The sequence below is a fragment of the Branchiostoma belcheri genome, unplaced genomic scaffold, assembly GCF_001625305.1.
Source record: "Branchiostoma belcheri isolate BF01 breed outbred unplaced genomic scaffold, Haploidv18h27 scaffold101, whole genome shotgun sequence".
Classification (NCBI taxonomy): domain Eukaryota; kingdom Metazoa; phylum Chordata; class Leptocardii; order Amphioxiformes; family Branchiostomatidae; genus Branchiostoma; species Branchiostoma belcheri.
Genome location: NW_017802392.1, coordinates 1,162,665 through 1,174,907, shown reverse-complemented (window position 1 = coordinate 1,174,907; position 12,243 = coordinate 1,162,665). Strand labels below are relative to the sequence as shown.

The window sequence follows — 12,243 nt, the reverse complement described above, 5'->3', positions numbered from 1 at the left end:
CTTCATTTTTAGTTGTATTGATTACTGTTTTCCTGATTATTAAAAAAGCTTCGTAGGTGTTTTGCTGCACGTGTAATTATTTTTTTGGGATGTATTTAAACAGCTGTACAGTGTTCTCCACTATTAAATCCCATCAATGGCTTGATGAGTGGGTCCAACTCCTACGGAGACGTGGTCAACTTCACGTGTGAGCCAGGATACAAACTTGTTGGTACATCTTCACTGACTTGTCTGTCTGATGGAAATTGGGACGGAAACCCAGCAACATGCACAGGTTATTTAGTTCCTGTTTTTTTTACATCTATATACTTATTTATAAAGTAAAGAAGGCCCTGGTGACGCAATGTTGATGTCTCCATTTCAACAACATTCACGGGAAATTTATTTGAAAAATGTTATATATGTGTGCCTTTGCTCCTAATTTGAATTATGTAATCAAGTAACCTTTGAAAAAAGGAAATATGGATGACATTGTAGGACTTTTAGCTTTGTTTCTCGTTGTCTTGTAGTCCCATTACCCAACCTTCTGGAAACATGCTTAAATCAAAGTCTTTGTACCCGAGGTCTTATAGCTACAGACCCAGCATGTAGCTGTCCATACAAAACGATTGCTCACTATCTGTTACACTACCCTTTATTTATTTACGTCTTCGGCAAGCCTTGTAGCATTCTTGGACACATACGTGTAGTCAACTTCAACACCCCCTCAGACAAAGCTAAACAAAATTTAGTTCTTCACGAAAATTTAGTCTGTTCAAACGACATCAACTGTAGAATTATGTTTGCTACAGAAAACTACATTACAAGAAAAAAAACTTTTTTTTTCATCTACATGTGTTCTGTTTTGCTTATTTTGCTTCTGGAAAGGGGGGGTTTACTTTACTTCTAACTATTTCTTTAATGAAACTACCCTTTTTAAATGTTTGTAAAAAAAACTTTCATTCTTATTGAAAAATTGGCTTTAAGAATATAAGTTGGACCTTATTTGAGTTCACAGTCAATTTGTCTGCGTTCTTTTATTTTTATTTATTTCTATTTTATACGATTATTAGAAAAACACCTTCTTTGGTGTCTTGCTACTCGTGTCATTTTGCTTTGCTTTGGGATGTATTTAATTCAGCTGCCCAGTGTTCTCCACTATTAAATCCCATCAACGGCTTTGTGAGTGGTTCCAACTCCTACGGAGACGTGGTCAACTTCACGTGTGAGCCAGGATACAAACTTGTTGGTACATCTTCACTGACCTGTTTGTCTGATGGAACTTGGGATGGAAAATCACCAACATGTAAAGGTAGTATATTTCCAAAAACGATTTACATGTTATTGTGTGCCTTTTCAAAATTATTTGAATTATATAATAAGGTATATAACCTAACAAATAAAGCCGTTGCTTTTAACAAGGTAAGAAGAGAATGAGTAAGTACGTAAGGAGGTAATTACGTAATATTTTTATGTAAAATATCAAAAAAGGCTGTAGTAAAACCACTGGGACGTCGTGAAGTTCTTTTTTTTCTACTCAGACAATTAATTTTGAGCACTAAATTAGACTGTTGTGTAAAGTGTTTAGTTGTATGTGTTATACGTACATATTTTTACTTTCATGTCATTGATTGCTTGAAAAAATCTGGAATGTGTTTGATTATATAGGTTTTCTATGTTTATTTGTCATAAGCTATTATTTTGTTGGCTTCATGATTAATATTTGATGTTTGTTTTGTTATGATTCATGTATTATTAGTTATCGTTTGGTAGCCTCATTATTAATATTTGGTAAGATTTAAGTCAGAGGACATTTTACAAGCCTTACTGGCTTCTTTCCTCCTACTGCACATTTTTTTTTGCATTTGTTGATTGATGTTTTTATTTGTTCAAATAAATAAATGAAATAAAATATATAAATGTTTTAAATACAGCTGTCCAGTGCCCAACTCTGTCACAACCACCCAATGGATTCATGACTGGCTTTAACTCCTACGGTGACGTGGTCCACTTCACATGTGACGAAGGATACAGGCTGGTCGGCAAATCTTCACTCACCTGTTTGTCTGATGGAACGTGGAGCGATCTGTCACCAACATGCGCTGGTAAGGATTATGAAAATATTTTCCTTAAGTTAAACTCTGGAAAAAACTTAACTTCAAACGTGAGTATCAATTCACTTTATTCCACTCTACAATTCAGCCATTTAGGCTGCCACCGACTTTTAAACCTGTATGTCTATGTATTTGTTTATGTGAATAATAAACCAGTCATCCTCATCATATTTATTTAAACTGTTAATACAACACTCTATGTAACTTTCCTAAAAAAAGGTTGTGATCAAAGAATTTTGCTATTTATAAGGCATAAATCTAAAAAATCCCAACAAATAAAAACATCTCCACGCATTTTATATATTTCCTAAAGTCTAAATTAAAGTCATAGCTGTTTCCGTTTCTTTTACTACAGTGAAAGGTTTCACCGTGTGGGCACAATCGTTTGCAATTGAAGATCCCAGTTACCACCATGACAACTTTAAGAAAACGTACATCAAAATCAACGGACAAGAAAGCAGGATCGGGAAACGTAAGTATGGAATTAATTTTGATCAACATTCATGGCGGTTGGTTGCTAGGCTAAAAGTCGCATTGCTAAGGAGGTATCAGGTTATATTACAGACGCGTTCAAACCTGGCCGCGCGGGAGTCCCGGTGTCAAGCCAAATACATGATCCTGCCAAATATACGACTCCGACACTACTTGGGGGTTTCCAATATACCCAAGACAAGGGGTGGGAGGGGTTAAGTCGTGATGTGGGAGACTAAACCTAACCTAAACCCCAATCGTAACCCCAACCCTAACCCTGACCCTAGCCCAAGCCCAAGCCCTAGCCCTAGCCCTAGCCCTAGCCCTAGCCCTAGCCCTAGCCCTAGCCCTAGCCCTAGCCCTAGCCCTAAACACCTGACCTCTCACGTATGTGGCAGCTCAAGGATTTGGCTCAACACCGGGCCGGCCCAGGGGTAACGGATAAAATTTAAAAATAAACAAGTGTCCATAGGCAACAATTCTCCGTAAAGTTTTAGATTTTGCAGATTGAGAACAGTAATAGTGTATGTAAACAGTGTGTGATCACTTAACAACTGGTAACAACGTATAGTAAAATTGGCTAAATCCCTGGTCTAATAATCTAGCCAGACTAAAAAATCGCGCTCCTGGTGGCCACCTGCCCAGAGGTTTGCCGCCCCCTTAGGGAAACAGTTGCAGACTGACTAGTGTAAACACAGGCTACATAAAATCCACACGGAGTAAGAATAGTCATTAGGGAGTAAATAGAACTTTCTGTCTTAGTTTTTTTTATTTTTTTACTAAAACTCGAATCACAGTTAGAAAAAGAGCTAAGAATACCCATAGTTCATTAGCGTGGCCATATTCAACAAGGGTGGTGTTAAAAAAAAACACACCGGCGACGTATTTTAATAATAAAATTATTACCTTCGCCAAGAAGGTTATGTTTTCAGAGGCGTTCATGTATGTGTGTGTGTGTCTGTGTGTCTGTAAACAAGATAACTTGAGAAGGCCTTGATGGATTGTCTTGATATTTGGTAGGTGGGTAGGTCTTGATGAGACCTCATAATGATTAGATTTGGGGCCCCCTAGCGGCTTGTTATGGTACTGCAGCTAAACTTCCGGTTTTCATATCTCATGATCTAAACATGTTAGGGTGACGAAATTTAGATGGTAGGTAGCTCTTGTGCTGGGGAAGAAGTGACGTGAGTTTAGACCCCCTAGCGGCTTGCTCTGGAACTGCAGGGCTATATGCTTGAAAGTATTCAAAAGAGGATAACTCAAGAGCCGGTTGATAGATAGTCGTTATTGTTGGTATGTAGGTAGCTTACGTGATGCTTGCTATAATTATGTGATTTGCATAATTTATGGGGAAATTCTATAAATCAGCTGCATTCCATGATAGGACTATTGAAGCTCGTGAAATTTTTAATTGAGAACGAGAGAAACACAGGCAGATATTGATTATGTAAATGAAGACCTAATTTGCATAATTAATTTTATAATTATGTTATGATAAGTGCCTGGAATTTCATACTTGTGGTATTTGAAAGATAAGTGAAGGTGAACACTTATCTTTATCTTATGAAAACATAATGTATTCAAATTAGGACCTCATTTGCATAATTTATTAGGAAATGCTAGAATGGCATTGTTTGTTAATATAAGACTGTACATTGCGAATATGATAAATTGATATCCATGAAAATGAGAATGGAAATGAGCACCCTATTTGTTAAATCAGGGGGAATAATCTATAATTTGTCAGTCATAAAGATTAACATCATTTGGCGAAGGTATGAGATCGGGGACCTCTAGTTATATTATAGTATAAATTTGTAACCCTTTTGATATGCCTTGTTTAAAAGGAATTTTTCTTATAACGGATTGTTGTTTTAGTACTACTAGTATGTCAAAATGTGTGTGCTTTTAACACCGTATTGTATGTAGGAAGTTGTATTGTTTGTTTTTGAGGATGCTAATATGATGCATGCATCAACGACTGATGAAATGTGTACCCTGAGCTGTAACTCACATTCGTATGGATTTATGTTTGATTATTTAGGAAGTACGTGAGTAAGGTATAGTTATTAGAAAACAGTGGTATCTGACGCAAGTATTACCAAATAAGGATGAGCTTTATAATAGGTATTGCCATATATAATAGACACGCTACGTGTACACCCAGTGGGTCTACACCAGAAAGCAGACCGGGCGCTCGTCCAAGGTTCCCCAGATATCTGGTGTCTCCATATTCCACCTAACATGTCTGACTTTCCTCAGCGCCTTCACAAATTCACGGAGGCGCTGAAGGGACTTGTGCAGAACTACCCCAAGGTCACAGTATGGGACCACAGACGTCTGTGGAAACGCAACCCAAATTGCAAACTACTTTGCGCCTGACGGCCTACACTTGTCCGATCTGGGAAACATCCAGTATTACAAAAGTGTCCGCGGGGCTTTAGACCGCCACATGCTCCCACACAGCGTCCTATTAAAGAACCCTATTGAATATGCGTGTGTGAGTCTTTTGTGCAATACATTATACAGCCGCATGATGGCTTCTGGCGCCTGGGTTCGTCACACAGACGATCCTGGGAAGGAGATCATGCTGGGCGAGGCAGACTGTCCGGGGAACGAGTTAATTATTGACGGGCCAATGCCCAAACTCCCTCCGTGGCTAAGTTCCTATTCGTGACTAACTCCCTTCTGAGGTAACGGTAACGAACAAGCGTCGAATTTAAACAGATTTTTCACTCGTCTGTTGTCGAAGTGTACGAGCTAAAACAAACTTTGTGAGATTACGGACATCATCACAAAAACTTTGTCCATTCTTGTGGTTATTTTTAGGCACGTGCTCCCATGCATAACGCCGCAACCAGGATTTTTCAAACTAGTACGGAATTAGGGGTAGGTCGGAATTAAGGCACCCCCTCAGGATCTAAGTATTTATCTCTGTTTATCGAGAGATGCTGTTTTCCCTAGCGTCGCCAAAGAAAGGTACTTCGTATAGGTCCGTTTCAAATAGTGTATTACCACTGTGACAACATTTTATACTCCAAAATAGGAATCTTGCGTCTTGTTTAGACTCGCTACGGTAGAAATAACGCAGTGCCAGATCGCCGCCGTGTATATACGTTACGTACTAGCGAGCGCGCACGAAAATACCACCCGAGTAGAGTAGGTTATCACAACCCTTTAGAAAGACACAAAGAAAACAAAAACGACAGATTTGCATTAAGAAAGGGAAATTTATGCCGGACTTGGCCGGACACGAAAGCCGATCCTCGCCCGCTAGGTTTACGTTGACCAGTGCACTACGTGCACGGGGAATTCCCGGTTTGTACCACACGGGGTCTCCTTGTTTGTATCGCACGGGCCACGCTCAAACTTTTCTGGAATTGACCAATCAGAGCTCGTTAAAACCATTTGCTCTCTTCACGCGTCCTTTCCACAAGCAGGACGCTCATTTACATGCTCATTTAGCCAATGACTGGTGAGAGCAGTCAGCGTCAGGATTCAGTCGACCACAGGACCCCAGGTTAGTAACACACACTCTGTATTAGCTCTCTGTAGTTCATATCCCTTGTGGGTTCCACTCCTGTAACTTAGATCCGAAACTAGACCACTGTAACTCTAAGACTAGACCATTGACTTTGTATATATACAGCAGATCACAATACAGCAACCCGTACAATCGAAATCGACCCGGCTCTGTGTTTTACTTGGTTAACTAGCAAATCCGTGACGTAAGTAAAGTTAGACCAAGAACTAAAACGAGATCCCCGAAATACTACACTGATTCCTCCTAAATTCTACACTGGTTCCCATACCGGATTGTACGTCAAGTTGTTGTCCTGTGAACGCTGCTGTAATTGCTAGAATTTTCGTTAAAAGTTGCCACACACTTCGTATAGTTCGTAGCTTTGACCATCTGATAAGCGTCCCCACGTGTTCCGCATTTTCGGCTAGCTTTCTCGGCCTGTTTTCCAAACTTTGCTTAGTTTATAGTTCACTTTGTCCGGCTGATTTTGTGGCGCTTTTGGCGTTATTGCTTTTCCCGTACCCCAACTTTTTCGGATAGAACGTTTTTCTCCGGTTAGAAAAGCCGAGTTTCAGTTTCTGAGAATCCCTATCTAAGCGTCACTTCACGGGTGGTCCTTTGTTTGTGTCGCATCTTGCATTCCTGTGCCATCTTGTCCTAGTTACCCCTGTGGTGTAACGGTCGCCCCTCACTGGTCATTTCCTGCCCTTCTGTGGCTGTATTGTTTCTGAAAGCTGGTTTTCCCTTTCCCATGCTTTCTTGTGTTTTTATTGCCTCGTCTAGCCCCGTTCTTTTGTGCCCTAGTATTTTTTCTCTCCGCTAAATTTGCTCTTTCCTGTTCGGCTATTTTTTTCCTAATCCTCCTGCCTGGCCTTTTTGTTAGTCTGTCCTTTACTATGGCCCCAAAAGTTGACTTTGCCTTTGGTTTTGGAACTTCATATCCCGTCTCGATTCGTTTGTGGAAAGTCGAGCCAGTACGGCCAGGGGGCGAGTTGTTAGCAGACATTCCCGCGATGATAATGAAGACCTTTATTGTACATTTGTGTTCTACAGAACTAAGTACAGGTCGCATGGGTACAGAACATGAACATAAACATATACATTACATACAAATGAACATATAAGAGCGTAAATAAATGTCTAATTTCTATTCTTTTCGGCTTCATCTCGCTTAGTAGTGATTGTATGGATATATGCGGCTGTGAGATCACTTAGAGTAGGTTTATCGAAAGTTAAAAGGAATACAAATTTCTCTTTACTAGTCAAATATCTGAAGTGTACTTAATACATGGCTAGAAAATATGACTCTATCTCTACTGTACAAGGGGCAATCTATGGTGAAATGTATTTCATCTTCTATTTGGCCTAAACTACAGAATTGACAGGTTCTTTGTTCTAGAGGAGTGCGGTAATGTCTTCCTGATTCAATTCGTAATTTGTGACAACTGATTCTTAGTTTTGTAATGGAGGACCTGTGACGTATGTTCGCTAAGTTGAGATATTTTTTCTTATCTTTTCTTATTTATATTTTTCTTTTCTATAATGACAGTTGACACGAGGCTAATCACCGCTGTTTCCCTACAGTTGCCCAGGCCGGCGGGCGTGGAGATACGTAGCCCCTTTGCCTTCTCTCAACCAGGGATACAGACATAAAAAGGTGAGTTCATACGTACTTTTATCCATAATTTTACAGGGTGTGGATGTTTGGTAACGTCGGCCAGTTTTGGCTAAGTTAATTTATAAGGCGCAGAAGGACTGCTACTTATGCAGTTCACAGCTGCCATGTCAAGTGTACTTTTGACGCACATTCTATATCAGTCTTGTCTTCAACTGTTTTCTACGTTTCGATGACTTGTTTAGGAAATGTACACCTTGTTTTGAAGAAATACATTTCAAACCGCTACCATTTGCTCACGGTGACGTTCGCACCACGATATGTTTTGGCCGAGATCTTTATGAGGCGCGGTGAGAGGCATATTACTGTTGACTTACTTGCTGTGGATAGAGGGTAGCCATTTAAACGGGAGATTTGTCAGGTATCATATACAATAATGGTAGGAGTGTATTTCATGTATAGATACCTTCAATGTGTGAAGTCCTGTCTATTGTTTTGTCCTGACACTAGCAACAAGCCTCACACCTTATCGGACCAATGACAGCCTTTCTTCTCTCCATACAGTTGCAATACCATGTGCCTTAGCTAGTGCGCAAGCTCTAGCCGGCAGTTGCCGTGCTATAGCCGGGACAATCACATATGCCAGAAGCCGTGGTCACAGCTGACTCAAGCCTCCCGGTCACAGAGCTGATCATGACAACTGACTCCAGTCTCCTTTGTGTAAAATTTTGTTTCGATATTGTTGATGATGATAGAAGGAGCATGTTGATATCATATGTGTATTAAGTAGTAGCATCGTCGACAGAAAGAAGGCAACATGGGAGGGAACCAGATCAGTAGCAGAGCCATCACGTGCAGGCTATGTAATGCATTGCTAGCCACAGTAAACCTTACACCAGTTAGAGATTACTGGGGTGACTTACATACGTCTGTACTACGATGATACACTGCCTGTGTTTTACGGTATCTTAGTGTATATATTGTAATGACCTATTTTATATGTATTTAGAAAACCTCGCCAATGACGGTTCAAATCGAATCGAGGAGAATGTACACATTTTAAAAACCATGAAGATGCTGAACAACCGGTGTATATGGGAGCAGTGGTACGATTGCACTCTCTAACTAACTTGTAAGAACATGATAGTGCAAGACCTGATGAAACTCCGAACAGTTCCCTTGTAATTACTTAGACAGTTCTCTGTTATTGTAGTCCCTGTTATTGCTCCGGTTACAAATATGTTTGTTTCTTTGAACAAATGTATTATTCTTTGCTGAAGTGATGTACCACTGTTATGCGGTAATACAGAATACCATGGAGGTATGAGAATACTAAGTATAAAGACACAGGATTTCTACAACAAGGGATGCCAGTTCAAGAAGCAAAAGATAACTCAGTTAAGACTGAAAGGGTTAACGTATCAAGTATCATATAGTCATATATATAGCCAGTCCGTCTTAAAAGTATCCCGTGCCCAGTGTGCGGAAAGCCTTGTCTCTGCGTCTTTCCTTTATCCTCACATAGTTGCATTGAAAAGAACTTTATAATTCATCCGTTGGGTTTATGTCCAAACACATACTTTTTCATAAAGAGAAGGAAATCTACTAGAAAAAGCAACAACCAAACGCGGTGACATATTGGTTTATATTCAGACAGTCACGACATCTCCTTTAAAACATTGAAAAGAACTTTATAATTCATCCGTTGGGTATATGTCCAAACACATACTTTTCATAAAGAGAAGGAAAACTACTAGAAAAAAACAACAACCAAACGCGGTGACATATTGGTTTATATTCAGACAATCACGACATCTCATTTGAAACATCTGACTTCAAATGCTGACCATGTTCAATTCCAAACAATGATCCTGACCAAGCTGTCGAAAAAGCTCCAAAGTCATTGAAAAACGGCTAAACAGCTGGGAGGGAAGACCTCACCCGCAAGGTGTTGCCAAAAATGAATTCCCTGGGAGGGAAGACCTCACCCGCAAGGTGTTGCCAAAAATGAATTCCCTAGGGAATGCGTGCGTGGAATATTTAGAATTCCTGGCAATTCAATCGCACTACTATACTAAGGGCTCCGCCCCTGAGGCGTCGCCAAAAAATCTGAAAAATTTGAACGATTTTTAGGAATGGATAAAATACCATATTTGCACGAGAGTGCTGTGATACTTGGATATGGGGAAGTAGATTTTATAACAGTATAAACAAGAATTCTGACTTCCAAGGTCACCCACGATGACGGCGGTAGCTTCGTTACATGTTAAATATCCACACTAAAGTCACGGCATAGATGTTATGTTTTGAAGACGGTTCATATTTGTAGAAATATAATTTTTTTCAGTGATTCCCAAGTAAAAAGGGCTTGAAGCAGCGAGTTGTAGCAGATTTACTGTAAATGTTTTACAGGGACTTTGGGAAACAAGCCATACCGAGGGCACTATGTATTCATCCTGAACGAGCGGACTGGGGCAGTGCTTGAGAAGGCTACATTTGACACCCATTGGGGAGGAGATGGTACTGCAGCAGCGCGCAGCCTTACAACCTATCTGCAGGAGGTCAAAGAGGTATGTGTAACAACACAGTGGTGATGTATGGCGAGATGGCTAAAGTAATCGCCAAGGAACCAAGGGATTTGAGGTTTAAATCTTCCAAATTGTCTTGTGAAAAGGACAGGAATGAAAAATAAATATTTATTTAGATGCAAATATGTACCTGTAGTTGACTTCCTTCAGGGCTGTCCTTGAAAAGAATTAAAAGAACCAGCAAGGTCAAGGTGAAATTATCTGTCGTATAGCATGGGTCTTACATTGGTTTTTACCCGTTGTCAAAAAAAAAAGGAATAAAGATTATAAAGCGCAATGCTGACGTGACAAAGCTGGCAATGCTGACGTGACAAAGCTGGCAATGCTGACGTGACAAAGCTGGCAATGCTGACGTGACAAAGCTGGCAATGCTGACGTGACAAAGCTGGCAATGCTGACGTGACAAAGCTGGCAATGCTGACGTGACAAAGCTGGCAATGCTGACATGACAAAGCCGGCAAAGATGACGTGACAAGGCTGGCAATGATGCCGTAATGATCTTGGTTGTCCGTCGTTGTCGACGAAGACTTCTACATGCATCCTCTCCTCATCTGATGCGCCCGTAATAATGCCGATATATCAATGCTATGTATATTGAAAATGGTGACTGGCCAGATCAGATGGTTTGCGTGATAACTACGTGGAACTATGAACCTCAATATAATGAACTTTCCAGCTATTCAATTTTTTTTTTTAAAACTTCACAAAATGTAATGGCTAACATGACAAGTTCTAATAGAGACAAAAATATGGATCTTATTTAGTAATAGCACAGTTTCTGCCAGACAAAGGTTGAAGATGGAATATCAACACTAGGACCACCATCTTCCGACTTCTGTATGGTTTTCTCATGCAATGGCTCTTAACTCACAAAATGACCTCTCTTTTAAGTTCATCAATTTACGACTGCTCTACATTCTAAGATACCATAGTAGACATAGTATAATAAACATATATATAATTTTAGGTAGTTATAACATATTTATGGGGTTTTGGAATTTTCCTACACCCAACCAGGGATTCTTTCTACCAGGACCACGTTTCGGTATCTATTAGGCACCTTCCTCAGAGCTTATGACTGGATGACCGGATTTCTGCTTCTCGTCGATATATGTAGCCGGTGAATGTGTCGCTTTGGCGGCGAGAACAAAATTCTAAACGTGGCTAAGTTTGAATGGATAGAACGGGGATACAAATTTAGTCCATAGTAAACATCTTTTGATAATTTTGTTTTCTGTTGCAGGGGCGGATCATGGTTATCGCTGTCGAAGATAGCGGTTATACCGGCGTTAACAACAAACCCAACCTGGCACCTTATGGATCCAACATTCAACTAGGTAATAACTTTCTCTGTAAAATCCATTTTTACTCCATGGAGGAGCATTGTGGTCGTTTTTTTTTTTTGCGTTTGCAGCTAAAAGGCACCGTTCAGTTTTTTCTAATCGGCATGTAATTTTATACGTCGTCTGCAGCCATGTCCGTGATGATGCCCGTGTTTTTTTTTTTCCATAGCCGCTTTCGCCGTCAATGTAATATTTTAGAAGCAACCCTACATTTAAAGTGCACTTGGGACTGGCCGCAAACGAACCGTTGTTTTAGATAAGAGGGGGTTATTCTTTCAGTCAGATAAAAAAGTTGGGTCTTTAATAAGAAACAGCTGTTTCGTCGCCTGTTATAAGGTATAAGGACTGTTTTAGGTGTTTTTGCAGCTAAAAGTCATGGTTCTTTCCTTTGTATTACTGTGTAAGTCAAGGGTTGTAATTCGGGAGTTTCAGACATTGGATGCCTGGCTGGTGAGGGGAAACCCGTGGAAACCCATTTATACGGCAAGAACACGTCATGTTTCACCAACGTGTCCAATCTTGGAATATTGTGGAAATCTGGCTTTTCCTGTAATAATAATGTATTAAAATGTCTCATGGTAGGACATAGAGAATCTTGGGCCATGATCAC

General features: G+C 40.1%; 1 long non-coding RNA gene across 1 annotated transcript; it reads left to right on the top strand.

Moving 5' to 3' along the window:
- Nucleotides 1-5,640: 5,640 nt before the first annotated feature.
- LOC109474232 lies at nt 5,641-8,451 on the top strand. Its single transcript, XR_002140466.1, has 3 exons — nt 5,641-6,084; nt 7,672-7,744; nt 8,267-8,451. It is a non-coding gene; the product is annotated as an uncharacterized LOC109474232 (long non-coding RNA).
- Nucleotides 8,452-12,243: the final 3,792 nt, after the last annotated feature.